Source organism: Chionomys nivalis, chromosome 6, assembly GCF_950005125.1.
Source record: "Chionomys nivalis chromosome 6, mChiNiv1.1, whole genome shotgun sequence".
NCBI classification, from domain to species: Eukaryota; Metazoa; Chordata; class Mammalia; order Rodentia; family Cricetidae; genus Chionomys; species Chionomys nivalis.
Window position 1 is genome coordinate 98,288,281 of NC_080091.1, and position 15,658 is coordinate 98,303,938.

General features: G+C 44.7%; 1 protein-coding gene across 12 annotated transcripts in view; it reads right to left on the reverse strand.

The window, feature by feature from the left end:
• Septin11 (septin 11) overlaps positions 1 to 15,658 on the reverse strand; it is a 121,664-nt gene that overhangs the window by 70,963 nt on the left and 35,043 nt on the right. The gene's annotated exons all lie outside the window — the stretch shown is intronic.

Below are 15,658 nucleotides of genomic sequence, written 5' to 3' on the forward strand. Positions count from 1 at the left end.
CGAAGAAATGGCTCAGCAGTTAACAGCCCTCGTTGCTCTTGCAGAGGACCTGGATTCCATTCCCAGCACCCACACGGTGGCTCACAACCATCTGTCACTCCAGTTTCCGGGGTCCAATGCCCTCTGCTAACCTCTACCAGTACCAAGCATGCCCGTGTGCACACATGCACACGTAAGCAACACACTCTTCATAAATGGATAAGTCTAATAAAAATAAATAATTTTAACATCAAGCTAAACTATAATTTGAGTTCTGCAGCGACACTAGACCTATTTTAAGGTACAACCGCCCTCCGTACTTGGCTGGAGACTGCCATGTTTGACAACACGGTAGAGGGATACTTCCTCCATCACTAAAAGTCCTATCTGCCACGGCTATTCCGCAGTTGAGGCTGGTACCCCCGCTATGGTAAGAGGGTTTAACCAACACGCAGGACTCAGCCCTGAGAACACAGCTCGTTGCAAGGATCATGTCTCAATCCTGATCCCCCACACAGCAGCTGTAGGCACTGGGTTGCGGGGAACACCTACCTAACAAACCCACTTGCAAAGCTGTCGTGAAGGCAAACACTTCCTACTGAACTCCAACCACAGAAAAATGTGCAGGTACACAACTTCCATTAGGGAATCATTGGGATGTGGACAAGGAGTCTAGGCAGGGCGCACATGCGAGGCGCACAAACATCCCAGAGTACATGTAAACGGCTCCAGTTCAAGTCTGAGGAATGAAGGATCACACACCACGGCCTCCAACTGTCTGTCTCCACTGCGCCTTTATTTTAGAACAAAACAATAACTTCCTACTTGTTTACTTGCCATCGTTTTCTCTTTCTTCCTTTCTTTTTCTTTTTGAAGATAAGGCTATAGCTCAGGTAGGCCTCAAAGTTACTACAGAGCTGAAGATAACCTTGAACTCCTGACGCTCCTGCCCTCCATTTCCCACATGCCTGGGGATGCCACTACACCTACTTCTTACACTGTGTTTGTTTGATTTCACTGTGCACTGCACGCACCTTCTGCATGGAGCCGTGTTACAGGAGGACATTTCCGTAAAGCATATTCTCTATGCTGAGCTACTTGCTCTCTTTTTATTTGTTTGTTTATTTTATATGCATTGATGTTCTGTCCGCATGCGTATTCGTGTTCTGTCTACATGCATGTCTGTGTGAGGGGGTCAGATCCTCAGGTATTGGAGTTACAGACAGTTGTGAGCTGTCACGTTGGTGCTTAGAACTGAACCTGGGTCCTCTAAAAGAACAGTCAGAGCTCTTAACCACTGAGCCATCTCTCCAACACCAAGCAACTTACCTTTTTAACACCTAAAGATTAACAGTTAAGGGGTTGGAAAGATGGCTTTGCAGTTAGTAGCTTGTACTACTCGTACAGAGGACCAGAGTTCAGTTCTCAACGTTTATATGGGATGGCTCACGACAGCCCCTAACTCCAGCTCAGGGGATCTAAGATCTTCTTGCCCCTTAGAGAACCTGTACTAAACTACACATATCTATAATATCGGGGGGGGGGGGGGGACAGAGAGACAGAGACAGAAACAGAGAAGAGAAAATTAGTCATTTAAAAATATATTCTGAAAGGATTAAGGATTCAATCATGAGAGACTGGCCAGGTGAACAGCCAGTGTGTGCCACTTGGGGAAATCAGAGTATTTGAATGAAAGCAAAAACCCAGGAAGGTGACTAGTTCAGACTGTGGCCCTAGCTTTCACCTACGCATAAGGAAACAGCTTCCCCTCCCAGACAGACAGACTAGAGAAAATCTCAAAGGAAGCACTGAGAAGCCTTTGCCAGGCAAGGCACTGGAAGCCTGGAGTTCTAGCGTCTGGAGGCCGTGGAGCACATGAAGACAGGATCCAGTGTTGAAGACCAGCCTGGGCTACCTGGCACTCAATCTCAAAGACAAAAGAAAACAAACAAAAACTAGAAGTAAAATAAAAACCAGTAATGCTGCCTTTACAAGATGAGGTTGTATTTCTGCATCTGGAATCCTAGTTCCCTCTACTCTGAGCTAAACTAAGAGAAGCCAACCAAACAGGATCCTTTTATTTCTAAATCTTTTATCAAAAATACAGCAATAAGCCAGGGGGTGGTGGCACATGCCTTTCTTTAATCCCAGCACTCTGGAGGAAGAGGCAGGTGGATCTCTGTGGGTTTGAGGCCAGCCTGGTCTACAAGAGCTAGTTCCACGAAAGGCTCCAAAGCCTTATTGAAACCCTGTCTCAGGATAGATAGATAGATAGATAGATAGATAGATAGATAGATAGATAGATAGATAGATAGAACAAGAAACCTGATAATTATTTGTATTAGGATACAGTAACTAAGTGCATCTGAACATAAGACAAACCATTCATTTCTCCTTTCTTATAATTTGTTTTTATTTCATGCACATTGATGTTTTGCCTGCATGTATATCCATGTAAGGTTGTTGGATCCCGGAGTTACAGACAGTTGTAAGCTGCGATGTGGATGAGTGCTCTTAATCGCTAAGCCATCACTCCAGACCCCCATAACCACTCATTTAAAAGCAAATGTTTCCCCACACTTAGCCATGTGAGGAGAAGCCACACACAATGCAGGCTAGCATATGGGAACAATAAGTTAAAAGGGACAGTTTTGTTAAATAAAAGTTCCTTTATTCGAAGGAACAGGATTTATCTTAAAAGGAATTTAAAGATTGAGATATTATAAAAATAGTCATAGCCTAAATATTTGATTTCACCTCAAAAACATCTAAACATTTGTGAGGAGCTTTTTTGTTGTTTTGTTTTTTGACAAAGGGCCAAAGCGTCTTCATCAGAAGAATTTGAACAAGTCTGCCTAGGTTGCAATTCCAGTACAGACACACAGACATTGTTGGTGATTTCATTTATTTTACTTTAAAAAAATGTATTTTGTCAGGCATAACTGGTGCGTGCCTTTCTTTACCCAGCACTGGAGTGGTAGATGCAAGTGAATCTGTTTGAATTCAAGGCCAACCTGGTCTACATAATAGTGAGTTCCTGAATAGCTAGGGCTATGTAGAGAGATACAGTCTCCAAAATATGTATACATTTATATATAACATATATTTACATATAACATACATGTATATTTATCTATAATACATATATATTTATAGACATAATTTATGTATGTGTCTGTGTAGGGGTATGTGTCCAGTGTAGGTGCTGGGAATTGGACCCCAGTCCTCCATAAGAGCAGATAGTGCTATTTAACCACTGAGCCTTCTCCCGAGATCCCAGACTCTGCTTAAACCCAATCTTTTCCTCCATCTTTTTGACAAGTATCTTACCTATATAAAACTCACGAGTTCTATTTTAGCAAAATTCTTACCCTAATAAATCTTTCCAGCACCTTTAATTTAGAAGCAAGTCGATTTTCACACTTATATTTCATAGACTAACTGAACATGAAATTAAACCACGCACGTCTGATGACTTCTACAATTGGCACGAGTGGGTTTGAAAACAGACAACTGGTCCACCCGGCACACAACTGAAAGGACAGAGCCGCTGCACCTGTTGCCCTCGGCTGAGCAACTGCTGCCACTAGTGTGCTGGTCAGAGCCAGTTGGCATAAGCTGGGCTGCCCGAGTGTTCTGAGGAGAGGGTGGGCAGTGCAAAACAGCCAGCAGAGTCGGAAAACATTCTCTTCAGAGTCTGACACACTGCCGGTCCCTGTGTGTGCCACTTCTATCCCAGCCTTAAACCCAAAGAATATTCACAAAAGGACAGCCTAAGAAAGCTCGTGGTTCGCTTTCAATTACTGCTCAAATTCCATAATAAAAAAAAAGGAAAATAAAATAAGCGCCCCTCCCTTTTTTTCTGATTACAGGAGGCAAATTCCCACGTTTATCCAAGAGAAGAGCAAGAGCCGAACACCAATGATTATAGTACAAGACCCTCAAGTCACGGAAGCTGGGCATCCTTGAGGCTCAGCCTGTTCTCATCAGAAATACTATAAGCTTGCCAAGAGTCCAGAAGACAGGGCTAGAATTGCAGAAGGGTCTCAGCTACCACACTGGTTGAGGAAGCCTGTCAGAAGGAGTTAAGGCATGAGGTAGGAATGACAAGTCTGCACAGCTCACCCAGCCCTGAAACCAAGGACGGACCTTGGATCTGGTATGGCTGGAGTAGGAGAGTGAGAAGGAATGTGGTTTGGGTTTCTTCCTTCTTGCCTGGGGTCAGCTGGGGCACAAGGGCTGTTGACTTACAGAACAGGAAACAGGAAAAGCCAGTGAAGAATAAGAACAGCTCTTCAAGAAGGAGAAGGATTTCCAGCGTGGATGAGGAAGGGCCTCATGAATGCACGCACGCACTCACACGCACGCACGCACTCACACGCACTCACACTCCGTCTGAGCAGCTGTAGGCAGGTACTGGCTGTTGAAGGCCAGTCCTTTTTCTTTTCTTCAGGAGAAAAAGGAGCTGATAGTGAGTGTGCATGCCTCTATAAACAGCCTCCCTCACACGGGTGCTCATACAAGCAAGCTTAATTAAACCCAGAGGGATAATTTTTTTTAAGACATGAAAGCAGTAAGGTGACTTGATGAAAAGAAGAGGGATTCCAGGAGTAGGAGGGGATGAGACACTAATGAGGGGGGTGAATAAATACCATCAAAATATATTATATAGATATATGAAATTATCAAAGAATACATTTAATTTTTTTTTAAAGAGGGAGACCTGACAATATTTTGCAACATTGCCAGCTCCTCTAAATGCCTACATGAACCCCACCAGAGAATGTCAAAAAGTCGTCATCATCCACGACATCTTGAAATGGGGGTCAGGGAGAGGAGGTTAAGACAGGGCTTCTCTGTAGCTTTGGAGATGTCCTGGAACTAGCTCTTGTACACCAGGCTGGCCTCGAACTCTCTGTATCACCAGCTGCAAGTCTCGGGGAACACGGTAGAAAGGAAGATGAAAAGACTATATAAGCCAGAAGGGCAGAAGTGTTGTGGACCGCTGTCTCCCAAGTATGGCGTGGCCACTGCACAAACAAGCATGGCATGGCCACTGTACATATAAATTCACAGTGGCTGTGATCACCTGCATACAATGGGGCCCTCGATACCCTGTCAAGTGGGGAGGAGGGGCTCAGAAGGCCTCACCTCTGAGGACTGACAGCCCCGTTAATTGCTGATGGGAGACGGAAGGCACTTTCTTCAACAATGTAGCCAAACGTTGGGTGACCAGACAACAAGGTGTAAAAAGCTTCTCACTGTGCTTATCAGCAAATTTAATGAGACCCATTGGTCATCAAAAAAACAAAAACAAAAGAATTGGTTGGCCAATACAAAGTGGTCAGTCCTAAAACCATTTAATATATATATATAAATATATACACACATATATACACACACATAAACACATATATGAAAAACTAATAATCAGAGGAGGCTATCAATTTATGAGGAGACAGAGGCACTTGGAAGGAGATAGAGGGAGGAAGGGGAGAGTTACATAATCAATAATATCAAAATAAAAACTTTTTAAACTAAAAAAGAATTTTTGACAAAGTAAAAAAGGATGTGAAAGTAGAAGAGAGTAGATGGGGAATGAATGGGGTTCGCAGGAGTTGGAGGAGGTAGGAAGGGTAACGGGGTGGCTACGATCCAATACATTACACACATGCACAAAAATGTCGTAATTCAACACATTGCTATGTATAGCTAACATATGCTAAATAAAACGTTTTTTTTTAAGCCCAGTTCAGTTGCAGATCCTCAACCACACAGCTTAAAAGCCAGTTCTAAGCTGCAACTGCAGACAGCAAAGTAATTAGTCATTTTGATGGCCGAAACCTTAACTGTCTGCCTTACAACCAGAAAATGCCGAGGAATTTTAGCTTCACAAGGAGGCAAATCTGACTAGCAACAATTAGAAAACTTTCTTAGAGGGTTCAGCGATGACTGTGTGCATCTGCAACCACCATTCCCTCGGGGAGAGGTGACTACGAGGCTGAGGTGGGATGGAAAGAGCCGGAAAACAAAGAGATAGGGAACTAACAAACACACTAATCCAAGGGACCGGTCCCAGGCCGCTGGGGCACACACTAGCCAAAGGGAACAAAGATGGGCGGAGAGATGCTAATTAACGCTGGGAGAAAGTGAGCCGTGATGAAGGTGACGCCTGCTGTGTGACCTTTCTAAGAATCTCTCCAGGATTTCAGAAACAGCCGCTGGCCCAAGTAAAGAGATCATTTGAGCAACTATTCTAAAAACTCTTGGGCAAACAAACTAATCCAGGGCCTTAATATTGCTCAATCTTGAGACCTGCCCCACAGCAAGGAATTTAGGCTTGGTATTGTCCACCTGGTGCAAAGCTCATGACCAGGCCGGTCAGAGGCCCTGTCAGAGGGAGCTACGACTGTAGCTGTCCTCAACGGACAGGGTCACGCTGACTTCTGAATCTTTGCTTTGACCCATAGGTTAGTGCTGCTCTCAGCGTTAGTCAGAGAAGTTTCTCTTTGCAGTAAATTAATACAGAGACTCAGAACTCTTCAAAGGGCTAAGAAGTCATTGATGAGGGCTCAGCCCTGAGAGGAGGCATCTCTATCACCCACTCCAAATCCTGGGAAAGATTGCAGAAGACAGGAGAGAGAGGATGGGAGAGCAGGAAGAGGAAGAGAAATTCTGACAGTGTCTTCTTAACAGACATGGCTGTGGTATTCATGAGCTCACAAGATAAGCATCCTGCTACACATCACAGGGATGAATTACATGAGTCAGATCTTTAAGCTGTGTTTTATTCCAAGAGCTGGCGATCAGAGCAGGCTGAATTAGAACCCTAAAGATCTATTTGTCTTCTATCTTATCCTTAGCCAGCAAATTATACAGAGGGGAAAATTGGACTAACAGGAAATGAAATTTATCTGAAATAGGTAAATCCAGTCTTAAATAAATGCTACCCATTCCTAACCTGACAACTCGGGAGTTCCACTCCAAAGATCTACACGTGAAAATCCCAAAGAACTCTCTGATACACTCTCTTCTTTTCAGAGGCTACTTTTTACAAAAGTTTGATGCCTGCTCTCCATGAAATGGTAGTAAAAACCTAGGAAATGCTCAATTTGTTTGAGCATTTTGTTTGTTTGTTTTTCTAGATAGGGCTTCTTTGTGTAACCTGAGCTGTCCTGGAACTCCTTTTGTAGACCAAGCTGGGCTCAAAGTCACAGAGACTGCCTGTCTCCGACGCCCAAGTGCTGGGATTAAAGGCAGGTGCCACTACTACCCAGCGCTTGAGGATCATTGTTATCAGCCCAGGTAGCCTGCTTTTATAAAACATTCAGATTCCTTTACTATATGAAGTCAAAGAGCTCCCCAGACAGGAACAAATGTGATGTCATCCAGGTTTCCTTAAAAGGCAAGGACCTGAGACAGTTCCACATGAAGGAGTTCTTTGGTGGGATGCGGTAGAACCCGAGTACAGACTAGACACAGTGAAACACAGAAGGAGGAGAAGCTAGTGGACAATGACTGAGAAGCTAATCGCCCCTGCTGACTGAGGCTCATGAGGAAGCCTCGGAAGGTACGTATCCTGTACCTCAGAGTTGCCCAACTTACTGGCCAAAGTGAGTCTCAAACCACCACCTTCCATGCCCTCATGGATTCCCTTTGGGACAGCCATCCTTTGTGCATCCAGATGTGCACAGCTGTGACTCTCCACTACCTGAGGTTCACATAGCACCAGACCAAGGGAAGCCGTATGGAGGTAGGGTCCACACGCGAGTTCAATGCAAGTCTTAGGCAGCACACTTGCAGAATGAGATTTCACTTCTTCAGCCAATGTTGATAGGGAATGTAGGTACACAACGGACATGTCCCTCACTCTGACATCCAGACTAAGGATATATGACCATGCCCAAGAGTTGCTCCAACTCACTGCCAATGTAATGAGGGCCTGCTTGCTTCTTACCATTCATATCAATATCTGATAATCCCTTGTTATTTATTTACAGATTTATTTATTCATTTGCTTATGAGATTTCTTTCTCTTTTTTTTTGGAATGGGCTCATTCTGTAGCTCAGGCTGGCCTTGAACTCACAATAATTCTGCTGCCTCATTTTCCAGAGAGCTAGGATTAGAGATACACTACCACCCCAACTATTCATTAGTATCTTTAAAAAAACCTAGCACATACTCTAGAGGACTGTAAGCGGGATGATACAATGTTGCAGTCAGTCACTAGTGTGCGAATTCAAAGGAGAAACTGGCCAAAGCCCATATACAATGGAAGGTTTATGATGAGAGCTGGAATGCTTACTACATGATTCAAAGGTGTGCTAACTAGAAGACGGGGGCTATACCCTTCCTAGGCTCAGTTCCCGCTAAAGTGAGGGGGTGGCAGTCTTAAGTTTGAACCCCGTCATCAGCACAAGGCTGTTACTACCTCAACATTCACTGCCCTCTGCCCCCCACCAACCACGTCTTATTGTAGACCATCAAGGTATCGCTGTAAGCATGGCTGAGGAAGCTAAATCTTTTTTTTTTATTGTATTGAACTATACATTGCTAAATCTTCTCATAAAGGACTGCTACTAGTCTACAAAGGAGATAAGTAACCTGCCTGAGGTCACAGAGTTTGGCACATCCTGCTGGAGCATCCTGGTTTCAGAGTCTGCAGCTGTCCCCCCAAATGCTGAGAGGCTGCCCCTCTCTCAGCAGAGGGAGGCAAGGAGAGGAAGTGAGACATCTGCATTTAGGACAGGCCGGCTGGGAACGGGCTGCTTTGGATGCCTCCCAAAGGAAATGATTCTGTCAAGCAGCTGGAAATCCTAATGGCCTCACAGCTATTTCCCATGGAGTAAAGTCCCAAGCTGAGGCCGCCAGCAAGCAGTACAGAAGGTCTCTCGGAAGGTCACCACATCGCTGGGCGATGAAGCCACTGGAAGCTCATCGCGGTCAACAACAGACTCCATCACTGTGTGCCCTCAGCTTGCTCCGGCTAGTCCTCCTTCTTTAGCTTTCCTTACTACTTCACCATCATTGCACCATGACCAGCTGTGATCAGAACAGGCTTAGGAGAGTGAGGACGATCACTAAAGACCAACCCTTTTTTTTTTTAAGGCTCTGAATTCAATTCAAGAATCCTGAATGAACAATGAACCTTTGCCGAGTAAAAATCTCTCTCTCTCTCTCTCTCTCTCTCTCTCTCTCTCTCTCTCGCGCGCGCGCGCGCACACACACACACATCTCTACTAATAATAAGAACCCTAGGCTTCACGATAATCCAGAAGATTCAGTGCATAGCGCACTATGGTCAATTGCTGCTTCTCCCTGAAGGATCAACCCCTCATCCCATGGCTCGCAAGCTTGGCCATGTAACTCCCAGGGCTACTCTTTACCAGACTATTATTCATCCTCATCCTGATGAATTTGGGATGCTCATTATTTTAGCCAATGAGATCCAAGGGCAAGTGACCCATCAAAGTCAGCTCAGGAGCCAGGATCGTTCTGCTCTGCCACCAGACACACAAGCCTGGGTTGGGTGCTGGAGTCAAAACAGACCAGCCCTCAAAGATGCAACTGGTAAGAACTTTCAATGAGAAATAACTCTTTGCTATGTAAACCACCAAACCTCAGTCATTGTATTATGTCAACACACTTTAACCTAATGGATACAGATGGTAGACCTGTGTGCATATTGATCTAAGAGAGCTTTGGTTCCTTGTATGGCTCAAATGTCAAAATGTCACCCACAGGTTCACATATTTGAACACCTGTTTCAAATTGGTAGCACTATTTTGGGAGACTGTGTAAGCTTTCAGAGGTGAAGCCTAGCTGAGGAAGTAGCCTTGAGGGTTACAACCTCGCTCCACTTCCAGGCTCAGAATCTCTGGTTCCTGGTCCTCCATAATGTGAACAGGATGCCATGGAGCTGGCCTCCACCATCCCTTCAGCAACAGGATGGTCTACAGCCCCTCAAACCTTGAGCAAAAGGCAACCCTTCCTCCCATCACTTCTTGTCCACAGCAATAGCAAAAAGAACCATCCCATCCCAAGGCTTTACCCACCAATGGGCTGCCTCAAACAAGGTGAGTGATGGCTCATGCCTCATTTTCCTGTGTAGTTACTTCTCACTTGTCTCTCCTACACACACTCTGTGGGTTGTGTATTCTGACAATAGGGGTATAATTGTTTCAACAGAAATTTGAATAGAATAAACTAAAAAAAAAAAAATCAAGATGCTACCAGACATGGTGACACATATTGCAATGCCAGGACATGGAGACAGAAGCAGAAGAGTCGTGAATTTTGAGACCACCCTGTGCTGCTTAGCAGTTACACACCTAGTTCAGGGTCAGTGTGACGCATACAGTAAGACCCTGTTTCAAAAAATCAAAATCAAGATTCTGAACAAGTTCCTCATTCACAAAGACTTTTGAAGGCCGCTTTTTTTCTAAGTTTCAAAATCAGGTGAAAACAAATTCAGTGGACACTCTTAATGAGATTCACAAATGTATATGGCATAAAAATACACACACAAATGAGATGAATGAAATGGGTATTAAAATTTAAGGGACCGTTGGTCTTTAATAGAAATTCCTATTCTTATAGGATCTTGTGGGCTTTGAATTCCTTTTTCTGCTAATCCCAGTTGCAGCTAAAGTTCCTGGATCTTCAGGTTTCTCCTCTAAGGCCTCGGTGTGAATCCTTTCTCACTCCTCCTCTACAGAACCTAGCCCTGACGAATTGGTAGTCTGCTGATTTTCAGTGTCTTCCATCCACCAATTTCAAGACTAAGAATAGTTTAGGCTGGGAGCAAGGCATGAATAGGATATAAAGTATCCAGAGAGTAGCAACAGCGAAGACATGTCTACATAAAAACACCTGCACGACTTGTACCTCCTGCCTCATGTCAGTCCACTCTCCACCAACCCTGAACGCTAACAGCCGAGCTACACTAGATTGCTTCAAGAGGGAGAGAGACATACCATTTATCCATGCGTGTCATTATAACTTATCACAAGCTTATTGACACTTGTCCGTGGCCACCTTGGACTTGATTTCCTTGCTCAGTTCTGCTGTCAGGAAAACAATGCCACCAGAGTTACAGGATGGGAGCCCTAACAGGCTCGGCTCAGCTACGTGGGCCAATACCTCAATTAAAGAGACAAACCACAGTAAGACATAGGGACTATGTGTGAATCACCGCAACAATTTTGGCGCTTGCGCACAAAAAGTGAGAGAGCAACGCCTGATAAAATAGATAAAATATTGCAGAAAAATGACTGTTTTCAATTTCTAAGAAAATTATAAATTCTTCCCCAAGCAACGCTACTTATCAAAAGAAATAAGCTAAGTTCCATACTAATTTCCTTTTGCACAACAGAAAAAAACCAAGCTTTGTGCATTTGTTTTGAACAGAAGTCCTACTCATAGGGCCCAGAGTTAGCTTCTTGGAGGATGACTCCTTCCTGCTTTTTCGAGCTTGCTTCCTCGCTCAACACATCACACCACACCCCATCGCACGGGGCCACAGTTCCAAGAGTGTACAGACAGCGTCTGCACTCATGACTTCCCATGTCACTGGGCTTGAGCGTCGTGCTCCCATTCACGGGTACTGACACTAGAGACAAGTTAACATTCGACTACAGTCACACCAGGGAACACACCCCTGATTTCTAAGTCAGGCCAGGGCTGAAACAAAGCAAATTTTATTTCTGATCACCCAGCAAATACTTTTTCGAATCCTGCCTGTGTCACCTTAGCCCGTGTATTGTTTTTGTGCTCAACAGAAGCGGCATTGACGGACTGCCAGCAGCGCTGAGTGGGTCAGGGGAGGTATTGTTTAGTTGGAAGAGTTTTCTGTCAATCTAGATTTAAAAGAAGAGGAGGGTATCAGTTAAATTGTAAAGTAGAGCCCTTGGGGAAAAGGGATAAAAGCTTTAGATTCACTTTGTCTTACACAATGGTTCAGCTTTGCTGACCCCAACTGTGACAGGTGTAACCAAGACCACAAAAGACAAGTCCCAAACGGGGGAAGAAAGTCTAAATGCAGCCTCTCTTCTCCCTGAAACAAATTAAGATCCCATAAAGAAAAGAAACTGAAGCCCGCTCCAGAGTGGCATCTTCAATGGGGGGAAATGCTTAGTGCTTTGGCAATCAATCAAAGCCGCCTCTCCAAATCGTGGCAACATGGAGTCCCGCCATCATTCATCCCTTTGTCCTGACAGAGACACACGGTGGCTGGGCCCAACACTAAGCATCCAGTGTAAAAGTGGTTAGATGGTCAGGCTGGGCCAGGCACACAGTTTGGTTTTTAATTAGCAGTTTAAGCAAGATGGGTTAGGCTTGGGGAAATAAACCTCCAGAAGTTGGTGGAAGGCCGTCACCTGACAGCGGTGGGCGTGTTCTTTCTCTGACTGGTTTCCCGAGTCCCACATCCACTGTGGTACGGACACATTGCTAAAGGTCATTTAAAAGATTTCTTTTAAGGAAATTAACTGGTTTCCAAGCAGTTTTAGAAGAAGCTTTACTGCACTTTAAAGTGTTCTTCTGACTCTTAATCGTTGACACTTTTTGGTCTTCACCGTACAAAGCTCCTATCACCGGCTAAAGCGTTATGATCATTTAGAAAACTCCCCAGCCAGAGTCCACGCATTGTATAGATGGCTCTTCCCTGGGCTCTTCTCAACCCATCAATCCAATCAATCCTGAGTCCTCCATCTGCCCTCACATTTTCAAATCTCAGTAATTTCAACTTAGAACAAAAGGGAACAACACATCATTGTCCCTACTTCCTCACACGAGAAAACCCCCATGTCTTAGAGAAGCAGTATCTTTAAAGCTTTCTGGATTCAGAGAAAAACGCCACCTGATCCCTAACTGTTGTCAGCAATAAGCACATACTTCCTTTCTCCCCAGTTTACAAATCCCATGTCACTTTAATACACAGGGATTTCTGAACCTTTTAAAAATGAATAAACACAAATAAATACCTGCTGCAAGGAAGAAGGGAGTTTATTCTCCGCAGCTGTACCCCAAACTCCGGGGACAGAGACCGGCATGAAGCAGGCGCTCAAACGTATAGTATCAAATGGGCAAACAAGTAATTCAGTTTTCCATTTCTTTCAGCTCAGTGGATGAAAGGGCAATTAAACAAATTTCTTAAAGGCTATCATATGCCATTTCCACTGGAAAAGTTGAAACAGAGCTTTAGCTAGGAAAAAAAAAAAAAAGAGGCAATATTTCTGTACTGGGGCAGAAACCATTTCACTCCTAAAGTTCTTCCCAGATTCCAGACACTGTAACACAGATGACCTAAAAGAGAGCACATGCATCTACACAAGGCCTGGTTCCCAGGCAGAGTAATCACTGTGCCTTGTTCAGAATCGACAGCTGCTTTGGGATGTGGATGCAAAATCTCTAATCATCCAAAATGGAGCCACGGCCTTAGGCGAGAAGCCCTCCTGCTACCCTAGGTGCACTCTGGAAACAGCACATGTGGGGTCTTCTCAGGGCCAAAGCCTGAGGCCAGCGGGCAAAGGAACATGCTATGAACACAGATTAAAAATGGAAGAAGGAGGATCCCATCCAACTACGGCCTTTGCTCCGTCACCAAGAGCGCGTCTCTCTACCTAAGACACGTGCGAATTTAACCTGGAAATTTAAGCAGTTGGAACTGAATATACACATTCCATAATATAGACAACACAGTATTTGAAGGACGGGGTAGGTAGCTCAGCAGTAGACCATATGCACAGGGACCTGGACTTAATACTCAGAATGTAAAACCACACAAAAACCAGGCCCTCATACAAGTATTTCTGTTCATTAAAACTCAATTGTCATCCACTGCAAATGTCACACTAGACTATCTAAAACCGAGAGTGACTTACTAAAAGTCATTCTCCTTCTCTCTGGACAGGAATGGTGGTTTGTACAGGCAGGAGAAAGTTTTGTTTTCCTCAACTCTTTTTAAAATTTTTAAATAAATTCTAAAGAAGTAAGGCAATTCCACTTGTGAATAAGTCCACTTCGGGATGGCTTTCTCCCTTCCCATCCCTTTTCCTTCTTTAGTCCAAACCCCAGGGCAAATAAAGGGACTGGGGAGGTAGAAAATTTCATCACTAGAGATGTAGCACAGCCAGCTCGGAGCTGGGTTTGGGTTCTGCAACGCTGGAGCTGTTCTGCTGAAGACGCGAAAGAAGTTTTAGAGGCCACACTTAAAAGATCCCCCAGAGCAAATAATCAAACCGGCCCATGCAAATGTGCCGCACATTCTCAGTAGCCTCCGAAGAGGCTATTCAGCTTCCTAGTTCATTCCTGATCACGCTTACAACTGGGGGTGGGGTGTCTTGTTTTTAAGTTTGAAGGAATTTGATTTTAATTCCAGTGACAACACAGGATATGCATAAGAAGCCGCCTTTTCTGTATACCCATATTTTATTATCTGAATGTGAGGTCTTACCCAAGAACTCTGTAGGATTAAGTTCACGTATGGCTGGCAGACACTATGTTGGATATGATTACAGCCACATACTGTTCCTATTTAACTGACATATATGAACCTACTAATTTATTGGAAATGTGCAACAAATTATTTCTTCCACCTCCCCCAACCCTCAAGAATGCACCCGCAATAAGTGTTGCTGAAAAAGACACCCCCTACACAGGATACTTGCATTCCCAGACGCTTGCTGATGCATCTAAAACATATATTGTTATTTTAGTTCTTTGAATCTGTGCCCTGAAAATAAATGTGGCGAGGGCAAGATTTAACCTTGGTTTCTAAAGAGATCAGTCCAGAGACTATGCAAATTCCCTCAGTAATGACTGCCTAGAACCAATTAACAAGGGCATAATTTGTATAAAGAGGAAGACAAAATTCTTAAGACTATGTCATGTAACAGAGTTCAGAAGACATAAAAGATGTACGCTATGTCATGTAATAGAGTTCGAAAGGCCTAAAAGACCCACAGGAACACTTAGCAATGACCAAGGCACATTTTCTCACCGTGGAAAAAGTCTTTCAAAGCACCTCAAACAGCAGAAAAAGCAACTGAACCACCAAATGGAGGTAGGTGTTGCAAAGGGTGACCCCCCCCCATGAACTTCCTGCAGGGCTGAGACTCCTCAGGGGTGCAGAGAGGCGTAGGGAGGAGGGAGCCAAGAGTCTGAGCATCTGGGTTTCGTAGCTTTCAGCTTCTACCTAAGACTTTTCTCTATATCTGCAAATTGTCAGGCCACCACCTGCAGCAAGCTGCAAAGTTCGAAAGGGAAGAAAAAGAAGATGGGGTACTAGACAGGGAAGGACCACACGGGAGGCGCCCCAAGGGCAGACCAGGCAAAAGTGGGCTAAGATCGTCGACAAAGAAAATGAGAAAAAGAAAAGAGGACTCCGCCTTTCCCACTGGGCTGGGCTCCTTTCAATAAAAAGGAAAGGCCGCCGCCACCGCCCCTTCCCTCCCTTTCACCCTGAACTACATCCTCAAAGTACCACTCGGTCTGGCTGGCTCCAGAGTTGCATATACTCCAAGAGGCGCGGCCCGCGGCTTGTACCCCGGCCCAGAGTCCGGATAGGAGCATCCCCTCCCTGCCTTCGGGTGCTGGGGCACTCCTCCTCCAGGCACCCACCCTTCCTCTTCCTCGAGCCCCGCATTCACTACCGCCGCCCCCGGCCTGCCAGCCACA